Raw genomic sequence first — 21,353 nt, forward strand, 5'->3', positions numbered from 1 at the left:
ACCGCCCGCCAGCCGGCCAGCAATACACGCCGAGGAAAACCGACGTTTGGTGCGCCCCTGACAACCGCCCGCTCCGCTACCACTGCGGGGAGGCCGGCCACACGTACCGCCGCTGCCAGTACCGTCGGATGGGGCTACGCGGATTCGCCGTCAACGCACCGCGCCCGCAGCCAGGCGAACGGCCTCGCAACATCGACGACTACCTCACCGGAACACAGTGGCAAGAACGACGACCTTCCCGCTCTCCGTCGCCCGGCCGCTACATGTCACCGCACCGCCGGCAGTACACTGGCCCAAACCAGGGCCGGTCGCCTAGCCCGTATCTGGAAAACCTAGGGCAGCAACCGATGGAGGTGCGGTTGCTCAACGACGAAATGCTGAAGATCCTCCGCTGTCAACGACGACGCCGCGACGAAGTTCCGAGCGCACGCCGAACGACGTCCTGAAGACGAAACTTTGCGACCGGAAGCAGCGGTGCAAACCGACGTAGCCGTGACCCGACGCCACGACGTAACCGCAACGCAAGACGGCGGACTAGTGACCTCGACGTTCTGATCGACGGCCATAACATCACCGCTCTCGTCGATACTGGAGCCGACTATTCCGTCATCAGTGGGCCGTTCGCAGCAAAGTTAAAGTTAGGACTGCTTGGGAAGGCCCCAAGATCCGGACCGCTGGAGGCCATCTGATAACGCCGATTGGTGTCTGCACGGCGAGAGTCACCATCAATAACCGAATAACCCGACTTATCCTGCGAGCTTTGTAATCATACAAAACTGCTCCAGGGATGTGATACTTGGAATGAACTTCTTAAGTGACCACGGCGCCGTCATCGACCTGAGGTCTGTGTCGATAACACTAACCTCAGACAAAAAGCTCCCGCCCCACGCGACGCCAGGGAACCATGCATTGAATGTGATAGAAGAGCAGGTGACCGTTCCGCCGCGCTCCAGCGTCGTCATTTCCGTCAGCACCGAAAAACCTGCGAACCTTGAAGGCGTCATCGAGGGCGATCAGCACCTACTCCTGAACCGTCAAATTTGCGTCGCACGAGGTATAGCCGAGCTGCGTGACGGTAAAGCAAAGGTAGTGCTGACAAACTTCAGCCACGAATATAGGCACCTCAACATTGGTACGACGGTCGCCTACATCGAAGAATGTGTAGTCGCCAGCGATGCTTTCGCCCTCTTCGAGGCTGCCGAACCTGCTTCGACGAGTCGAGGTCCCGAACCAGATTTCAACGTCAACCCGAGCCTTCCGAAGGTGAAGCAAGACCAGCTCAAAACCCTGCTCCTGCAGTACAAGGACTGTTTCTCGTCGTCATTGCTGGTCCGACAAACGCACCTTGCTAAGCACCGCATTATAACAGAAGAAAATTCTCGACCACTCTGTCAGAGCGCCTACAGAGTTTCGACTCGAGAGCGCGACGCGATAAGAAACAAGTCGACAAGATGCTACGTGACAACATCATCCAGCCGTCCAAGAGTCCGTGGGCGTCACCTGTGGTGTTAGTGAAGAAGGACGGGTCACTGCGCTTCTGCGTTGATTACAGGCGCCTGAACAAAATCACGAAGAAGGACGTGTACCCCCTCCCACGGATAGACGACACCCTCGATCGACTTCACAACGCGACGTACTTTTCGTCGATGGACCTCAAGACCGGCTATTGGCAGATCGAAGTAGACGAAAGAGACCGAGAAAAGACCGCTTTTATAACACCCGACGGCCTCTTTGAGTTCAAGGTCATGCCTTTCGGTCTTTGCTCGGCACCTGCGACGCTCCAGCGCGTCATGGACACCGTACTGGCCGGATTGAAGTGGCAGACGTGCCTTGTGTATTTGGACGACATCGTCGTGTTTTCCTCGACTTTCGACGAGCACCTCCGGCGGCTTGAGGCAGTACTTCAAGCAATCAAGACCTCTGGACTGACCCTGAAGCCAGAAAAGCGCCGATTCGCGTACGACGAGCTTTTGTTTCTGGGTCATGTGATCAGCAAGTCTGGAGTGCGCCCAGACCCGCGGAAAACAGCTGCCATCGCCGACTTCGCGCGAATAGAGGTCCCGAACCGGATTTTGACGTCAACCCGAGCCTTCCAAAGGTCAAGCAAGACCAGCTGAAAACCCTGCTCCTGCAATACAAGGTCTGTTTCTTGTCGACATTCTCATCGACAAGAAGGCTGTGCGCCGATTTCTCGGCTTATGCGCCTATTACAGACGCTTCGTCAAAAACATTTCACGGATCGCCGAACCACTGACGCTTCTCACGAAGACTAACGTGGAATTCAGGTGGGGAACGGCGCAAGTGCAAGACTTTCAACAACTTAAACGACGCCTGCAGACGCCACCCATACTTGCGCATTTCGACGATTGCGCCGATACGGAAATACACACCGACGCAAGCAGCGTAGGACTCTGTGCCGTCCTTGTGCAAAAGACTGACGGGCTTGAAAGGGTTATCAGTTATGCTAGCCGGTCACGATCCAAGGCAGAAGCCAACTATTCCACAACAGAAAAGGAATGCCTTGCCATCCTCTGGGCTACATCAAAGTTCCGCCCCTACCTCTATGGCAGGCCCTTCGAAGTTGTCAGTGACCATCACGCTGGCATTGGAGCGCAGGCTACGGAGGCGGGGCATCCGCACATTTGTGTTACTACGCAAGTAGTTCGGCATCTTGCAGCTGATTTCAGTTCCAGTTTCGGTTTCGCTTGCTTGCATCGCTAGAGCGTTTAGCACCACGTCTACATGCAGAATGGGAACATCAGTGTGCGTAGATGCGTCTACCTAATGTACTCTATATTGTCACAGGGTTGTTACGTTGACGAAGGCAGCAGTGGGTGTGTCGAAGATGAAACTCTTTATTTGGCCGAACTTGTGGGCGGGAAACGAGTCAGTCAGAGCGTCGTCCGTAATAATTCTGACAATTCGTAAAGCGTGTCGGCTTTTATACATGTTCTATCGAATGTTCCAGTGTTATCGCTGGTGACCACGTTATCTCTAGACTATTCGCGTACCGCACGCAATCTTAACAGAAAGATCTAAAACAATCGTGGTGCTTCTGGAACATCGCATCGCGGTCTGCGCGGAGCATTCCAAACAGTCTTTGCGGGTGAAGCCCGAAGACAACAAAATAAGACACATGGCAATATGATGAACTCCGCCAAGCGCACACCGCAGCCTGAATACGGCGTTTGCTCGATTGTAACGCAATCACGATTGTAACGTGAGGGGCGACTTTAGTAGCAAAAATTTGGAGAAAATGTCGCATTGTATTCGAATAAATACGGAATGCAAGTACCATGATGCCGCTGAATTGGGTTTAGATATAAAGAGAGCTCACGCTTAATTAAAAAGAGACTGACGCAGATTATTTTATCAAGCTTCGCTGGACACACACCTTCACAGAGCATAACGGCCACCGAAGTTTTTCCATCTGTACATGCAGTATGTAACAGGCATTGTCCATAATACCGATTGTCACTGGTAGAAAAAAATAAAGCATAAAAAACCGTTCTTATCTTCTTTTGCATTGCATCCAGGCGTGATTTGAAACAGCAGGAAATCAAAAGGCAAGTAATTATATTTTACAGCACAAGAAGGCACATTGCAAACTAAATGACCAAAAGTTCTTGCTCTAAATCAGGATTTTCCAGACGCTTCGGTAACAAATCAGTCTTGTCCAATTCACAAATCACTTTACATTTTTTCAAATTATCATTATGTCCGACAACAAAAGCATTTCCACATAGGCTTTCAAGCGCAAATAAGAAATCTTTTCTGCAGTGGGGAATACAATATTTTTGGGCACTCTGTGTCAACATATTGTTTTGCGCTTATGGTACAGAACGTGATAGCCATGACAACTTTTTGCTGACATTCATAACATTAATGCACTTGCGACAAAGAACATGATAACCATTACAACCTTTTGCTGGCACTCGATGTCAACATGACATTTTACACGCGTGAGTCATGACACAGACCATAACCATAACAACGTTCAGCTGGAAATGCATGGCAACTGAGATTTCGCACTTGTTACCATAGGTCGGCAAAAAAAAAACTGGAGCTCACTTACTCAAAAATATTTTGCTCAGAGAGCTCACTGTGACTCAGACTCACGAAATTTCCCTCATCCGGGCTACTTAAACCTTTTCTCGACCACTCACTCGAGCTCAAACTTTTTTTTATTTAAATAGAAAATAACATCAGAAGGTAGGCTATATTAGAGCCGGCTGTCTCACCAAGAAGAAGAAAGAGGCCATAACAAGAAAAATGAAAACAAACAAAAATTAGAAAAAGAAAAACAATCAGCTGAGCTATGCACATATGCAACATGCGTCGTACAACTTCGCACTTGCAGAGTCCTAGTGCAGAGTCTAGCACATAGAGGGTTGTGTCGTATGACACCTCGGATGCAGTCCACACAGCCAGTCTCCCATACAAGGACATATGACATGACTAGAAAGTATTTTAACTAATGTAGTGCTATGAAAGTAAAGAATCATGGCAATCGTAAGTCCGTATCAATTAAAAAATTCACAGCATATCCACGGGTGAATGATGAAGAGCTTGGGCGAAGCTCCTGAAGCAATCATGGTTACACCGTGAAATCTTCAGTTGTTTCACCCAGCAGTAATCAAAGCAATAGCCCAGTACATCATCAAAAACGTGACAAACACTGTAGATATTAAATGCGAAGCATTTCTTAGCGAACCTCTGGCACTTTGAGCGTTTCTACCTGCCTACCTACCTACCTACCTACCTACCTACCTACCTACCTACCTACCTACCTACCTACCTACCTACCAGTGCTGGGCAGTATCGAAGATACATGTATCTTAGATACTATCTTAGATACACTTTGGGTATCTTGTATCTGTATCGCGATACGTCTCGCAAAGCGAGCATCTGTATCTGTATTTCCGATACATTCGATAATGTATCGTGTATCTAAAGATACAAGATACTGCTATAGAAACACCACCGTGCGAAACAATAAACGTTGGCTGAACTCCGCTTCTCAAGCTGATACTGCTGCCACTATGCCACCTGAATAAAACTAACGAAAGCGGTATTTTTTTGCCTTTTTGCCAGAGTGCTCCAGCGAGCACAGGCGATTAGGTATACGCGCCCTATTCGTGGAGCAGACTCACGTGATGGTACTCGAGCCACCTCGACAAAAACAGGCGTGCGAACGTCTGCGCGCAGCCGACGTTCTTTCTCGATGTTTTCTTTGTTTTTAGTTGTGTCGGTGCCCTGACACTTGTTCGTAGCCACTGTATTGTGCTGAGTACTTCAACGCGTGCAGCGCCTTTCGCTCAAATTCTGATGCCGCTATAGTGTCGTTATCGAAGTTTGTTTTGCGTGGTGCTTTATTGCAAGTCTCAATGATGTAAGATTGGGGTTGATTTACGTCTCACGGCTATCACACATCAGCGATTTGAAAGATCTCGTGGATGTAAGCTTGATGATGAGATTGATTTATATGCAAATGAGGTTCTAACAACCGTGGCACCACAGGTGCCGATGCTAGATGCAGTAGAACGAGCATTTACGTAAGAGAAGATATTTTGGCGTACTGTACCACTGTTCTTCCTGCTAAATTATTCAAGGAGTTATATTAATGATAATTTGATTGTTAGCACAATTGCTCTCTTTGCTGTACTCAGTTCGCATTCCATACATTACCTAGGCTTCGGTATAGTTCTTGCCCGTCTGTTTACTGTTATACGTCTTTTGCAACCAGCCGCTAAAACACGTTCTTTGCTTTAGTCTTATTACAGCGAAAGCTGTTATGAGATCATTTCACCGGCCGTTTTTGGCGCCGTAGTTGTCCGCCGCCGCCGGTGTCCGTAATCAGTATCGCTCGAAATAAGAAAAAAATTCCAGGATGGCACGAGGTTCGAACGTGGGCCCTCTGCGTGGGAGCCCAGTATTCAACCTCTGAGCCATGCCGGTGCTTGAAACTGCTTTGCAATAAGGTCCTATACAGGCTTCATGTCGGGAAGGAACCACATTAGTATATGTAATATAGCGTGGTAGAAGAGTAAAATAAGCACCAAGCGTCGCACAACGCGAATTCTGTAAGCAGGGTTCTGCCATAGTTCTTCGTTGTCATCAGGCACAGCATCACCGCATAATGCCTTACATTTGTTTAGCAGGTACCACGGCTCTCCGTAAAATGACGAAAAATGGCAGTGACTGCTGCCCTACTTCTCAAAAATTACAATGATTTATAGCGTAGTGGGTTCCTCGCAAGTGCACTTGTATTGGTTGCCAAGGAAGCCGATAAGCGCATGATCCATTTCCTCGGGGTCGCAGTAAAATTACAATGATTTAGAGCGTAGTGGTTTCCTCGCAAGTGCACTTGTATTGGTAGCCAAGGAAGCCCACAAGCGCATGATCCATTTCCCCGGGGTCTCAGTAAAGTTCTTCACCCCCCCCCCCCCCGTCTCTGTCTCACGTCAACGTATGTTATACAGTATGACGGGAGAGGGAAATAGCGAGCGGGTGTCACCCGAAGCAAATTACATAACTGGTGGGCCGTTTACAGCTTCCAAACCATTACAAAGGGATGAGCCTTAATTCTTCATCGTCATCAGTCGTCGCGTCAACAAAGTGCACATAATGCCTTACAGACGTGTAGCTGGTGCCTCGCTTCTCCGCAGAATGAAAAATAATGGCTTAGTAGGCGCTTCCCAACTTCATAAAAATTGTGATTTATGGCGTAGTGGGTACCTTTCTATTGTACTTGTATTGTAGCCCCAAGAGAGCTTCCGACGGGCTCTAGAATCGCCGCTCTTGCAGCTTTCGCTGTGACTGTGCTGCGGTTTCAGCGCAGGCCTGGCATTATTTTCTAACTGTCTGCGTGAAAGGATGTCAAATAATCTGAGCGTGCGTATTGTATGCAGTAACGAAAATTCTGCTTACGATCTAGAAAAATAGCGAAATTGAACTTGCATTATAGTAATGCAAATTATAAGAAATTTTAAAAAAATAATAGGAAGGGGGTTTGAAAAATATAGTGCAAAGTACTCCGTTTTTCTCACGGTCGTCCCCACGAGCCCTTTTATACGATTTTCCATCGGTACCAAGTTTTCTATTTTTTACATTAACATCTAAGTTGTCGGTACATCATGCTCTGCTGTCTGACCGTAGCATCTAAGGTGACGGTGCATCATGCTCTGTTATAGCTTCTAGAGGTGCCTCCTGTATCGTATTTATACAGGGTATTTCGCGTAACTGGAACCGAATATTTACAAAGAAGTGGTTAACCTCTACCGAATAAAGCCAACGGCACGGTTTAGCGTCATGTGGCTCACGTTAGCGTATTTTTATATTGCGCTTAATTAATTCCTCAATTAACTACGATGAAATATGCAACACTTCAGATATTCGATTTAGGGCCAAGTGCACTTTGTACAGTGGTCAACTCTCATATCTATAACGACGGAGCGTCGTGCTCCGGACTGCACGAGCGACATCTACAGTTGAAAACGGGGCACCTCTGAGCATGCGCAGCTCCACTGATGCGCCTACCTTGCATTTTCGATCGTTGGTTATCACCGCGAATGCAACAACTGCTTTGGCCGTTGGAAGCGCTGTCAACAGTTTATCACAAAAACGAAAAAGAAAAAAGAGAGAAAAAAAGGAAGCGAAGCGAACCGTTGTCAGCGCGCGATGAAAGCTATGCTGCGTGTTGATTTGCCGTTCGCGGTCACATTGTCCCAGCAGCAGATTTGCGTCCACTTATAATTTTATCCATTGTCCGGCGCATTGTTTGTATGATATGATACTGCGAACCGAGAATAAGTGCGCAGTATAAAACACGCCGATCCGGTGATTGCACTCTCTCTTTTTTTAGGCGCTATAGGTTGACAGCGCTTCTGACGGCGAAATCAGTTGTCGCGGCCGCGGCGATAACAAGTACGGAAATTACATGGCGAGCGCATCAGTGACACTGCGCATGCTCTGATGTGGCCCGTTTCAAGCTGTAGATGTCGCTCATGCAGTTCCGAGCACGACGCTCCGGCGTTATAGACATGAGAGTTGACCACTGTACGTTGTAGAGGGCGTTCGAAAACGAGCAAACCGTTGCGTGGACGGTGGCGAAATGAGCGGCCGCTGCTTTAGGTATCGGCTCCACAGTGCGTCAACATTTCTGAAGGCCGCACACGGCACAGCAAACGCCACCGTCCCTGAGAAGCGATAGCTTGACGGTCTACCCGCCGGTTGTTTCGCTCGGAGCACGTTTCTGAGCGCTGCAGTACGGTAGCACATTTGACATCTCGAGGGCTTCCTTTAAAAATCCGGGAAATATTCACCACGCAGCGTGTACGACGCAAAAAAAAAATGGATCGGTCATTTTTAAATGCCCTCTATTCGTGACGAAACGCACCCGCCCCAAAAATGAATTTAAATATGTTCCATGATTGAGCTTATTTATTTAACCATTTAGGCGCAATATAAAAAATGCCATAACGAGTGCCACATGACGGTAAACCATATGCCATTGGTATCATTCAGTCGCAGTTACCCACTATTGTTTTAAATATTTGGTTCTCCTAACGTGAAACACACTGTATACTTATTGACTGTGATTGTTTATTATGGAACCACATTGCTACTTGACATAGGTATGTTCATTTTCCTTTGTAGGTCACCGTAATGTTTTTTTTTTACTCTTATAAATCAGCAGGTAAGAACAGCTAGAAGTGGCAATTGTGCGAATAGCAGTGATATCCTGCGACGCTTTGTGCTGCTACAATACGTCTGAGACGTTTCTGTGCGCCAGTAGTTCTCTCGGATGAGAAAGGGTAAAAACAGAGTCCCTCAATAATTTCAGTGTTATCAAAGGAATCTGGTAAGAGATTGCCCGTTAGTGAATATGTTGCTAGCGAATCCTTTACGCCAGAAGATAAATAGGATATGAAAAATTATTGCACATTTATGTCTTCTATGAACTGTGAGCGCTGACTCTGTAGCTATCGTCTTCACACGATGCGTCGCAAAAAATATCGCTACCAGCGTTTTTGCTGCTCTACACCTGTAGGGTCATGCGCTATTACGAAAACGGTAATACGCTTACGGACAAGGTAAGACTGTACAGCGGTATTTCCGCCATCATGCGGAGGCTTCTTAATCATGTTCTTGCAAGTAGATGGCAACCAGCTAGATCGTAGCCAAGTAGAGCAGCGATACGCATCAATTATGAAAGTGTCAAGCAAAAACAGCTGACCTTGCAGCCTTTAAAGAGCTGTCATGTTAAGCAACCAAACAAATCCCAGTAAGTTGTTTCGGAATGAAACTGGTATGCTTTGAGCACGGTGTAAGAAGTGGCTTTGAGCAAGAAAGACAGAACTTTCGGGATGCAATCAGATATTTCAATACAATTAAACAATGTTGGTCGCAGTTAAGAAATTTTCAAGTAAACGCAGAAGTTTTCAAGTACATACGCCTTTGGTGCATCATTATAGAGATCTATAATAGCAAATTTGCAAGTGTATCGAAGTATCTTAAGATACAATTGGGAAGTATCGTATCGGATACAATTTTTCGGAGAGTATCTTGTATCTGTATCTCAAATACTTTTTGCCAGAGTATCTTGTATCGTATCGCGATACAATTTCAAAGTATCTTTGCCCAGCCCTGCTACCTACCTACCTACCTACCTACCTACCTACCTACCTACCTACCTACCTACCTACCTACCTACCTACCTACCTACCTACCTACCTACCTACCTACCTACCTACCTACCTACCTACCTACCTACCTACCTACCTACCTACCTACCTACCTACCTACCTACCTACCTACCTACCTACCTACCTACCTACCTACCTACCTACCTACCTACCTACCTACCTACCTACCTACCTACCTACCTACCTACCTACCTACCTACCTACCTACCTACCTACCTACCTACCTACCTACCTACCTACCTACCTACCTACCTACCTACCTACCTACCTACCTACCTACCTACCTACCTACCTACCTACCTACCTACCTACCTACCTACCTACCTACCTACCTACCTACCTACCTACCTACCTACCTACCTACCTACCTACCTACCTACCTACCTACCTACCTACCTACCTACCTACCTACCTACCTACCTACCTACCTACCTACCTACCTACCTACCTACCTACCTACCTACCTACCTACCTACCTACCTACCTACCTACCTACCTACCTACCTACCTACCTACCTACCTACCTACCTACCTACCTACCTACCTACCTACCTACCTACCTACCTACCTACCTACCTACCTACTTACCTACCTACCTACCTACCTACCTACCTACCTACCTACCTACCTACCTACCTACCTACCTACCTACCTACCTACCTACCTACCTACCTACCTACCTACCTACCTACCTACCTACCTACCTACCTACCTACCTACCTACCTACCTACCTACCTACCTACCTACCTACCTACCTACCTACCTACCTACCTACCTACCTACCTACCTACCTACCTACCTACCTACCTACCTACCTACCTACCTACCTACCTACCTACCTACCTACCTACCTACCTACCTACCTACCTACCTACCTACCTACCTACCTACCTACCTACCTACCTACCTACCTACCTACCTACCTACCTACCTACCTACCTACCTACCTACCTACCTATCTATCTATCTAGCCGCCTACGTCTGGGTGCTCTCATGATCGCCTCCTTAACTTGGTGAAGACCAGAATTTGCATGGGAGGGTAAGAGGATTTGACGAATATGAATGCCGGATCATGACATGAATAACGTTAAAATCCTGTCGCGTACGTCGTCAAACCCTTTCCACTAGACACGCGTGGCACATACCCGTTTACCAGGGGCCCCGGTGTACGGGTATGCGCCAAAGGTGATTGACCGTTTATAGCTACCCAGGAACGGCGAGAACGGACATTGGTAACTTAAATGCTAGAGCGTTAAGGAAAACCAATAATGGCAGCATTGACTCAACGAATGGAATGAATGAAAATTAGGATTCCGGCAGGAATCGTACCCAAGCATTCTGCGTGGCAATCAGGTATTCTACCACCGAGCCATTCCAGGTCTATAAACTGGTTTGGAAAAACAGCCTACGCAGGCGTAATATCGGTGCAACGTCAATTGTGGTTGTGGTGCTTGCTATCTAATTTTACAAGAAAGCAATAAACACTACATGATACTCCTACGATGTGTACTCCTACAATACAGGCATCATATCAGATTAACGTCTGTAGTTCCAGTGTTGGCTCCGCTTTTATAGCAGTCTAATAAACATTACGTTTGTATTCATATGATTCAGCAAGCTATATTGAAGCATTGCTCGACCTCGGAGGAATACATTAACGAAAGTTACATATGATATCCACATCACCGCACCGTAAAGTGCACTTCGTCCACCAGAACGACGCAGTGTCCTCTTCATTTCTTACGAGGCTGGGCGATGGCCTCATGCTGACCGAGGATGATGCCAGATTGAGTGACAGCCGCTTTGTAGACTAGGCTACGTAGGCCACATACGCCCAGGTATTCTACGAATACGACAAACACCATCCACTGATGTTGGTCCACGTAGCACTATCCAGGCCTACCAGCCTCGACGGCCTATACCTCACCAACGCGATGGGTGGCTTCAGGTTCTTTCTTGTCGCCGGCTCTGTCGACAGCCGATTCGCCGACGAAATGACCGAGGCATGAGGATGTAGATGCGGTCACTGACCAAGTCAAGGTGAAAAACACGGAGACGTTTCGGGACCCACATGGGTTCCTTGTTCACACTAAGCAGGCAAGAGCCGAGTGTCGCTTTTTTATGCTAAAATGTGACGTAATGAACGGGTGTAGGTGTAGAAACCGAGGCATCCTAGAATTCCAACAGCTCTACTATACCACATACTTCACTACACATGGACCCCTCGTCACCACGATCACGACCGGATCCTATAACAAGTCATGACCAGCCGCTGGTGCTCACTGATCACGGTGATGATGCTCTTGTTCAAGAACTGTCAAGAACTTCTTCCACACATGCACACGAGTTCGTGAAACGTGCGTGCGTTCTCGGGACACATATGCGGCTCTTCAACATATATATGTGTGCGTATAAAATTTAAACATATCTTTAGCGTCATATTGTAACGTGTCGCTCAGTAAAAAAAAGTTATGCCACAGCCACGTACCCGCCGCTTACTTCGCATAACATCGACTCCCACGGTACGTGGGATCTGCCGAATTTTTATACAAGAAATTTTATTATTCGTAAGTGGTAGCTAGATGTGGCTTCTGTTCCCCCTTCATTATAACGGCTTTATGATCGGTGAAGTAATGGATCGGTGATGGACCTTAGTGGGTTGTTTGCAAAGACGAAGTAGTGGGCAGTTTGCAAAGGATCGGTGATGGGCCGGTTACGCCTTACGCCGGACGCGTGACAAGGTTAGACTAAGAGGAGCTTCACCGCTAAAAATCCAAAAGAGCACTCATAGCCCATCTTTTGTTGTCAGGATTTGGCCATGGTCCAAACCTTGCAAATTGAGAGTGGTCATTTGTCAAGTCTCTTGAGTAGGTCAATAAGTCGAACACGCTGTTCTTCATATTTCGGGCATTCCATAAGGAGCTGCTCCACTGATGCATCAGAATTATCACAATGGTCGCTGGTATTGCTAGGCAGAATAACCATTTCTAATAAACAAATCTAAACAGGCAAGAGTAGGAACACATTGATAACAAGGAAAGCCAGGCTAGAATAACTCAGTAAATGAGTAAATAAAACACAAAAATGAGTAGTGGTATTACAATTTCAGGTCAGATTGTGACAGAAATGAAACAAGGCAGCAAGCGCCATTGACATGAGATCAGAAAGAAAAGGGAACCTTATTTTGATCATTTCAAGTCTCAACTAAGCAATGCGGTTCTCGCTGATGCAGCATATAATTCTTGGGATGTAAAAACAGCGCAAAATATAGACAAGGACAGAGGAAGAGACGACACCGCGCTGAACTCGCAACTAAACTTTATTGGAAAGTACACGCACATATATCAAGCATTCGACCCGGTCACGTGGCAAACCAAAGGCGTCTGCGCAGCATAGCAAACAAGGTACGAAACATGCCTAATCATTGTGAACATCAACACGTGTGTAACAACTGAGAAAAAGCAAAAAAACCACCTTCATACTCTCTAAAAAACATGCGCAACAGTCCATAACAAACTAATAATCACTTTAACATGGCAGCGCTGAACCCAGGTACCGAACCTCCTTCTCACCAAGGGCCACAGACGGCTTACTTACACACCTTTCCCCCTCCCTTTCAATGAAAAAAGCCTCCATCACTTCCCTAGTGCATTTGTCCCGATGCCCAAACAAACAAGTGGCTTTATCTGCCATAGGTTGGCAACCACACTCCCTACAATGAGCTGGCAAGTGCAACCCGCCAGCTGCCGTTAATGAGGTTAAGTGTTCCCTTAGTCTCACGTTAATGCACCGCCCGGTTTGTCCTATATAAACCCCCCCCGCATGACAATGGCAACCATTGACAATGGCAACTAGGCCATTCTAAGATAGTTAAGTTCGGCATTATTTATGCTGCGCTGCGGGCTGCGCTCCTGAAAACGTGCACGCATGCGTTGAAAGAAAGTTTCCTGAGCCAGGTTGAGAGGCTGAAGTTGGCGGGCTACCCTGATACGGAAATCTTGAGGAGTTGTCAAAAGCTAATCAAGTGGGTTAAAGGCGTAAGTGATACGCACAGGAGAACAGAGCGCGTGCGCAATGAAAAGAAACCGGTTGTGGTACCCTACGTGCACAAGTTTTCACATTGCTTAAAAAATGCGGCCAGTAGGTATGGGGTACGTGTAGTGATGTCTGCTCCCAATAAGTTGTCCTCTATTTGCTCCCGCGTGCATAAAAGAAGTTCGGGTTTACGAAAGACCTGCTCGTTCTGTCCGGAGAAGAGAAAAAATAGATATGTTCAGTGTAAATCGTGTGTTGTATATAAGTTGCCATTGTCATGCGGGGGGGTTTATATAGGACAAACCGGGCGGTGCATTAACGTGAGACTAAGGGAACACTTAACCTCATTAACGGCAGCTGGCGGGTTGCACTTGCCAGCTCATTGTAGGGAGTGTGGTTGCCAACCTATGGCAGATAAAGCCACTTGTTTGTTTGGGCATCGGGACAAATGCACTAGGGAAGTGATGGAGGCTTTTTTCATTGAAAGGGAGGGGGAAAGGTGTGTAAGTAAGCCGTCTGTGGCCCTTGGTGAGAAGGAGGTTCGGTACCTGGGTTCAGCGCTGCCATGTTAAAGTGATTATTAGTTTGTTATGGACTGTTGCGCATGTTTTTTGGAGAGTATGAAGGTGGTTTTTTTGCTTTTTCTCGGTTGTTACACACGTGTTGATGTTCACAATGATTAGGCATGTTTCGTACCTTGTTTGCTATGCTGCGCAGACGCCTTTGGTTTGCCACATGACCGGGTCGAATGCTTGATATATGTGCGTGTACTTTCCAATAAAGTTTAGTTGCGAGTTCAGCGCGGTGTTGTCTCTTCCTCTGTCCTTGTCTATATTTTGCGCTGTTTTTACATCCCAAGCATGAACCACCAACTAGCCCAACTTTCGCTATTATTGCAGCATATAATGTTAACATTCACGACCAAGATAATCACATCCCAGCCACAGTGACGGTACAGTGCTTGCAGTACGTGGCTGCTGACACAAAAGACTCATGTTTGAGCATGTCGAATTTCACTGAACGTGAAATGCCAGATGCCCGTGTACTTATATTTGGGTGCACATTAAACAACGCCCAGAGGTCAAGATCTGTACAACCTCAAGCACAGCATGCCTCATAATCACAACGTGGTTTTGGCACACAAAATCCCAGTAGTCATTATCACATCATGATAACATAATCAGAATATGCACGAAGTGCAACAAAAGAGATCAGCAGCTAAAATCACAATGAAGTGAATAAACGATCAAAACGTAAAGAAACACCAGTGACCGATAGTCCACAAAAACAATATCGCAGTTTCTGGTTGGGTACATGTGCAATCATTTGCTCGAAGCATTGGCAAGGCACACATGGAGACGTCACAGCAGTTCACCAATTCCACTCATGTCGGAGCAGCTCGACTCATCTGAAGAACTTGAGTCTGTGCACAAAGAAATGATGAGACTTTCTGTTTGGCTGTCTATAATGTCATCATGCTCCCATGCCTCATCCTCAAGCCTCATCACGTGAGTGCAGTCATGGAGCCAGTTCTGTTGGGTCACACTTGCGATTCCTTCCTGGAGCAGCTTCTCGACAGATTCAGCCTTGAAGTCTGTGTTCCTTGAAGCAACATAGCCTTTGACTTAGCTTCATACAAGCTCTACAGGATTTAGCTTCCAGTGGTAAGGAGGCAAGCGCACAACCTCATGCCCGGCAGCACTGGCAAGTTTGTCAACCTGGTAAGCAAGGAAAAGATGCTTATTCTGCTTAACGAGCTGCAGCAGTTCACTTTTCAGTTGGTCATCCGAAAAAGGAATACCGTATAAACGCGTGTAAGGGCCGCACCCGTGTAAGGGCCGCACCCCGTTTTTTTGAAGTGCATATTCTTAAAAAAAAAAAAAAAAATACGCATAAGGGCCGCACCCACACTTTTCTCAACCAATACGTATTCAAAATGCGCGCGCGCGTAAGCTTCTAGGCGTAGTCGATAGATGGCGCAAGGAAACGCAACCATCATATGTATTTTTGGATTTTATTCGTGTTAAGATGTTCGTGAAAGGGGCTAAAAATTTTAACTTTTTTATTAGTATTCATAGACCTGCCAACTAAAGGTTAAAGCAGGATTTTATCTTTAACTTCTCACATCTCTATACAAACGCGCTATCGGCGCTATCCGTATCGGTAAAGTGTTCTAGAAAGGGGTAGTGGGCTGACTGGAGGCCGTGCACTGACGCACTTTATGTCTCACCTGGTAGATGGCGCCACCACCACCTGCAATGTAAGCGACGCGTTGCTGCCCTCAGCGCGAAGGTTAGTTTGCCAGCGCTTCAAGCACAAACTACTCTTGTGCAACCCCTGTACATAGCCATTTTCGTTGCTTTTTTTCTTTTGCGTGAGCATATTCTTGCTTTGGCCGTCGTTCTGGCGCATGAAGTATCGCTAAACATGAGCGCGTCATCAGCGGGCGCCGGATGCAATATATGCTGTAAACCGCCAGTTTTGTATTGCAGTAGCGAACTCTCGCTTAAAAAAAAAAGATCTCGCAGTTTTATTGCGTGTAGATAATTAATTAATTTATGGGGTTTTACGTGCCAGAACCACTTTCTGATTATGAAGCACGCCGTAGTGGAGGACTGCGGAAATTTCGACCACCTGGGGTTCTTTAACGTGCACTGACATCGATTGCCTTTAGATAAAAGAGACTAATATTTTCATGCTAGCGTTTGTACTCGGTAGCCTCTTTAGTGAGGTCATACTCTCACTAAATAAAACAATATTACTACAAACTTAAGCACCTTACGCGCTCTCAGTTGATATATTCTCCTGAAAAGTGCAAGAACATGTGTGGGAGTGCACAGCAGGAAAGACCTATCCTAATCATGCCCAAGAAATAAAAGACCGAAAGTAAGGGTAGACCATGCAATCAGATTTGCTTCTTGAAGACCCCTCACATGCTGGAAATTACATTTGTGTAAGAAATTGCATGCAAACACCGCTATCACTTGAGTGCAAAATTCAGTTAGCAATTCTGCTGACACTATAATATGCCTAAAAGGTTCATATGCACTCTTTTCTACAGAACTATTTGTCCGCACTCCTGTATTTAGAAAAATGAATTTGTAATGAAGGTGTGGAAAAATGTAGACAACAATCGTTCGCGGAAATAAGTGAAAAGTATTTGGTGGGGCAGCACAATGACCTTATATACTCCACAAAAGCCATGCGTATCAATCACTTTGATTTTTTTTTTTTCAAAGTGAAAACAGATGGAAAAAAGCTGAAATAGCTTGAAGAGGGCCTTGCCCCATTTTGTACTTATCAGCGTGTGCGGCAAAAAGCATGTCTCCTAAAACAGCCCAATAGATGCTAGAAAAATACTCACAAAGAGACGCTAAATATTTTCAGTAGCATACTTAGCATAGCATAAATTTAAAAAGTTCACAAAAGCACATGAATACTCAACACATATTGTTCACACAATAAGTGAAGACACTGAATCAGAAGAAATACTAAAAAAATGACAAATAATAGACACATTTCCATTCAAACAAATGCATTTTTATACAGATCTACTGACGTTCTGGTAGATCATATTAATCGCACTGTTGATGGTACGCCAAGGACCAAAGCCACCATTCACAATTGAATTAAGGGTTTATTGCTATAGTATGCATGGCGAGTGGCAATTAACATACTATCTTGCTTGTTTTTCAAATCTGGCATCTGGGTCAGTGAAACAGAAAAAGAATATTCAGAGAAGATTCATACTTCAAGTTTAACCTACACTTGTAAAATCTAAACGCAGGAACAATAATAAAATTTAAAAAATCTTCTATAGCAAGGAAAAAAAAATTTAAGTGCAGCGGCTTATCTTGAAGTGCTTCGCTTTTTGGCGTTTGCCTGCTCTGTCTATGTTTAACCCCTTAATGTAAAAATGAAGTCGCGTAACAACATAGTATTGGATTATTTTTTGAGAGAGCATTGAGGCATGGCTTCGGCACCCAACCTCTTGCCAAAGCCTTGCTTTCACAATGGTCAGCACATCTAAAATGCTGTCTGCATGGAGTTCTTCACATGAAAAGCAGCCCGTGAACAAGTCTTGCTACCAATCTACATTATTCACAACTACAGGAACTGAAAAATGAAACGTATTGACGAAGCAATGCTCGGCCGAAAACCTGCAGCGACGACGAAACACAGCAGCGGGGCGAAGGCGCGAAGGCTCCCATTGCTGACGATGGTAGCGCCGCCACGCGGGCACTCAGGAAAACGAAAACTCGTTTACATTTTTTGCGCCGCGGCAACGTACCCTCTCCCCGGAGAGTGGGCTCACTACCCAATATTCTAGAACACTATAGTATCGGCATTAGCATCACTAACTTTGGCATGGCGTTCGCGTTGTTCGGTTTGTGCCGTGGTTTGTGTTCAGCCAGTCATTTGCTGTAGTTTTCTGCATGACCTTCGTGCTAGCTTGTTTTCTACACGGCGTTCACGTTTTGGCAAGATGGGCAAGTACCTGAATAGCTACACTGCTGGCTATAAGTTGAAGGTGATCGAGTATGCTCTCGAGCATGGGAAACGTGCCGCCGGCAGAAAATTCGACGTTGACGAGAAGTGTGTTCGACATTGGTGTGCTCAAAAAAAACATGGCTGATCCCTCCGTCATAGGAATCGGTATAACACGAAAGTGAAACGTGCCTTCACAGAAGTAGTGCTTATTGTGTAGTGATATATGAGAGCTTGTACAATGTCTATTCGTGTTTGGCAGCTATAGCACCGTTTGACGTGGATGCACCCATGTCGACAGCATGTCTCTATCGCGACGACTAACGCCCATGATCATGATTAAACCGTTGAGGTAGCTGACGGTGTGAACATATATTTGGACACAGCGAATCGTGAATCGCGCGTAAGGATGATATCAACAAGCTCATAATCAACATTGGTACCCGGTATGCACTTCTTCAAAGCGTCGTCAATTAAGGAGAGAAACGGCACGGTGTGCGCTTTCTAGTAATGGGTAGCCGACGCCTGTGCTCATGCATACATAACACACACTGCACTTCAGCAACGCGGGAGGTAGAGGTTCGTAGCCTGAGCCGCAAACGCGTGCGTCCCGCTGGCCTCTGTCTCGCAGGCGCTGCTCTCGCTCCACCAAGGCACGACATTCGCCCGTCGAAATCGCGTCCTTTCTGCAATGCATATTGCAGCAGTTTTGTTAGTCGGTGCTCTCGCAATTGAAGCAGTCGGCGGCAGAGAAATCCCGTTCGTGCACGTGGAAGCTGCACTACTCCGATGAGCCGACGCACGCTAACACGAATCCAAATGCAAAGAACGTAACTGCGTCAAGGGTGCTTCGACGACGCCAGCGCGGCCAGTCTACCTTTCTGGTATCGATACGCTTTAACCATGACCTCCGATATCACGTGCAATCTCGGAGTAAGCGCTAGTAAGTGTCGATCGTGAAGCATTACTTCTTTTCACCTCTCACAGACGGCGGCACCGCCCCGCTCCGCCCGCCGCGAAAGAGAAGGTGTGAAAGATATAAGGCGCGTTCGCGCTGTGCCTAGCATCTCCCGAGTTGGCTTAGTCGGTAGAGCGTCGGGCGCTTGCCGTCGCGGCCGCAACGTCGTGGGTTCGATTCCCAGCGGGGTATCTTTTTCTTGGTTTTTTTCTTTCTCACCCGTTGGCGTCCATTTTATCAACGTCATATCCGTGACGGATGTACTTGGTGGACCCCGGCATAAAACACTTTCGTGTTAAAAGAAGCCTTGCGAAACACCAACAGCACTAAGCGCGCTTTCCGAGGAGAGCAGTGCAAGTTTCCTGATTTGGAAGAAGACTTGCTCCGCTATGTGACTGAAGTGCGGAATGATGGTCTTGCACTCACAACGGACATGCTGCGTGTGAAGGGACTAGCCTTGGCGACTGTACTTGGGTGGATCCTATCTGCGTGGAGCTCGGTGTCGACGGACATTGTGTCCCGAAGTTTTAAAGTTGCCGCGATATCTAACAGCTTGGATGGCACGGAAGATGACTGCTTGTGGGATGACGGCGATTCGCAGCACACCATCTCATCTCTGGAGTCTGAGGACTCGCCGAGTGACGACGATTGAGCACGTATGTCGCAAGAAATGTCGTATACTGCAATAAACGCTCTTCGTTCGCTAACTGGTGCGTTTTTACTTAAAAAAAAAAAAAATGTCGCGTGTATGGGCCGCACCCTGAAAAATGGCCCTCATTTCTTGAAAAAAAAGTGCGGCCCTTACACGCGTTTATACGGTATTTTTCGATATCAATCAGGACTGGATTTTCCCTTTTCTGGATGATGAGTTCGGTAGCTTCTCAACCTGAGCACTGTGATACAACGCGTTATCCATCACGATCACACTGCGTGGCTCGATGTTCGGTAGCAGCTGTTCAACAAACTATTTCTGGAAACGCGAAGCATCCATTTCTGTATGGTAATCACAAGCGCCCTTCTTGGCACGGAAAACTAGGGCAGCTCCGTCAACAAAGCCTTCTGCACTTCCAGCATGTAAAACGATCAAGCGTCCTCCTTTACCGCTGGGTGCATGGAAGCCAGTTGAGAGCCCTTGACGAAATGCGTCTTTCCGAGTCAACACGCTGGTGTCTGTCCAACCTCTCCCCTTTGTATGGCCGGCGTTTACCCAGGTCTCATCAAGGTAGTAGATGGTCCTGTAAAATAGAAAGCAGTCTTATTGTTAACAGCGCACTTTCCCTGGCAAGAGCCCATTAACAAAGCAGACAGCCTTCATCCGAGGTTATGCCTCTGTTTAAGGGCAAAAAAGTGCACTGACGAAACCTATGTGAATACATATCCCATACATAAGCCGGCAAAACCCTCTGTGAAAGAAAACTTGTTTCAGGCTGTCAGAAGCGTAGCCAGAGGGGGGCACTCCGGGCCTGTGCCCCCCCCCTCCCCGAAATTTTCTTTCTTCTGCGGAATACAGAGCAGAAAATGACCCTCGACCACATAGGCCGACCCGGCCCCAAGCTCAGACGAAAGTGGTGTAAAAAAATTCTGCCTACGCCCCTGCAGGCTGTATATCAAAGCTGATGCAACCACGTCCCCAATCCCCAATTACGTGCGCAGCGTATTCGCTCAATAAAATCTACAATTCAGAGGGCCATCACTAGCTATTCCTTTCTCTAAGCCATTGAGACTACTTGCTCCTACGCAGAAAAACGCCAGTAAGTCTTCTCAAACGATGCGACGGCAAATGCTGCAATACACAACGCTGAGTTAAACCTACACCACATGCAACAGAATACTTGGCAAATACTATTATTTACCGTACAAGCGCAAACATGAACAGCCACCATATCTTAATGGGGAATTTCGCTGCGACTTAAGCCAGGATAATGTAAGGCTTTTGATCACTCACGTCAATACCACACATTTGGCGATCACAAATGCAAAGCACACCTATCGTTTTCGCTAACCAGTTGGTCAACACGCATGCTCACCATCCGCGTCAACTTTTTTACCAACAATCACGCGTAGTGAACAGAAAGTTTGCAGAAATAAAAACGTAAGAACTTACCGCCGCTGCCTCCGCATTTCTTGGATGGTCCGGAGGTACTTTCAACGCCAAGCAATGATG

The 21,353-nt window shown here is 46.7% G+C and overlaps 1 protein-coding gene across 1 annotated transcript in view; it reads right to left on the reverse strand.

Moving 5' to 3' along the window:
- Window positions 1-21,353, reverse strand: part of LOC119374818 (uncharacterized) — a 236,253-nt gene that overhangs the window by 183,942 nt on the left and 30,958 nt on the right. The window lies entirely within an intron of this gene.

The sequence above is a fragment of the Rhipicephalus sanguineus genome, chromosome 11 (genome assembly GCF_013339695.2).
Source record: "Rhipicephalus sanguineus isolate Rsan-2018 chromosome 11, BIME_Rsan_1.4, whole genome shotgun sequence".
Classification (NCBI taxonomy): Eukaryota; Metazoa; Arthropoda; class Arachnida; order Ixodida; family Ixodidae; genus Rhipicephalus; species Rhipicephalus sanguineus.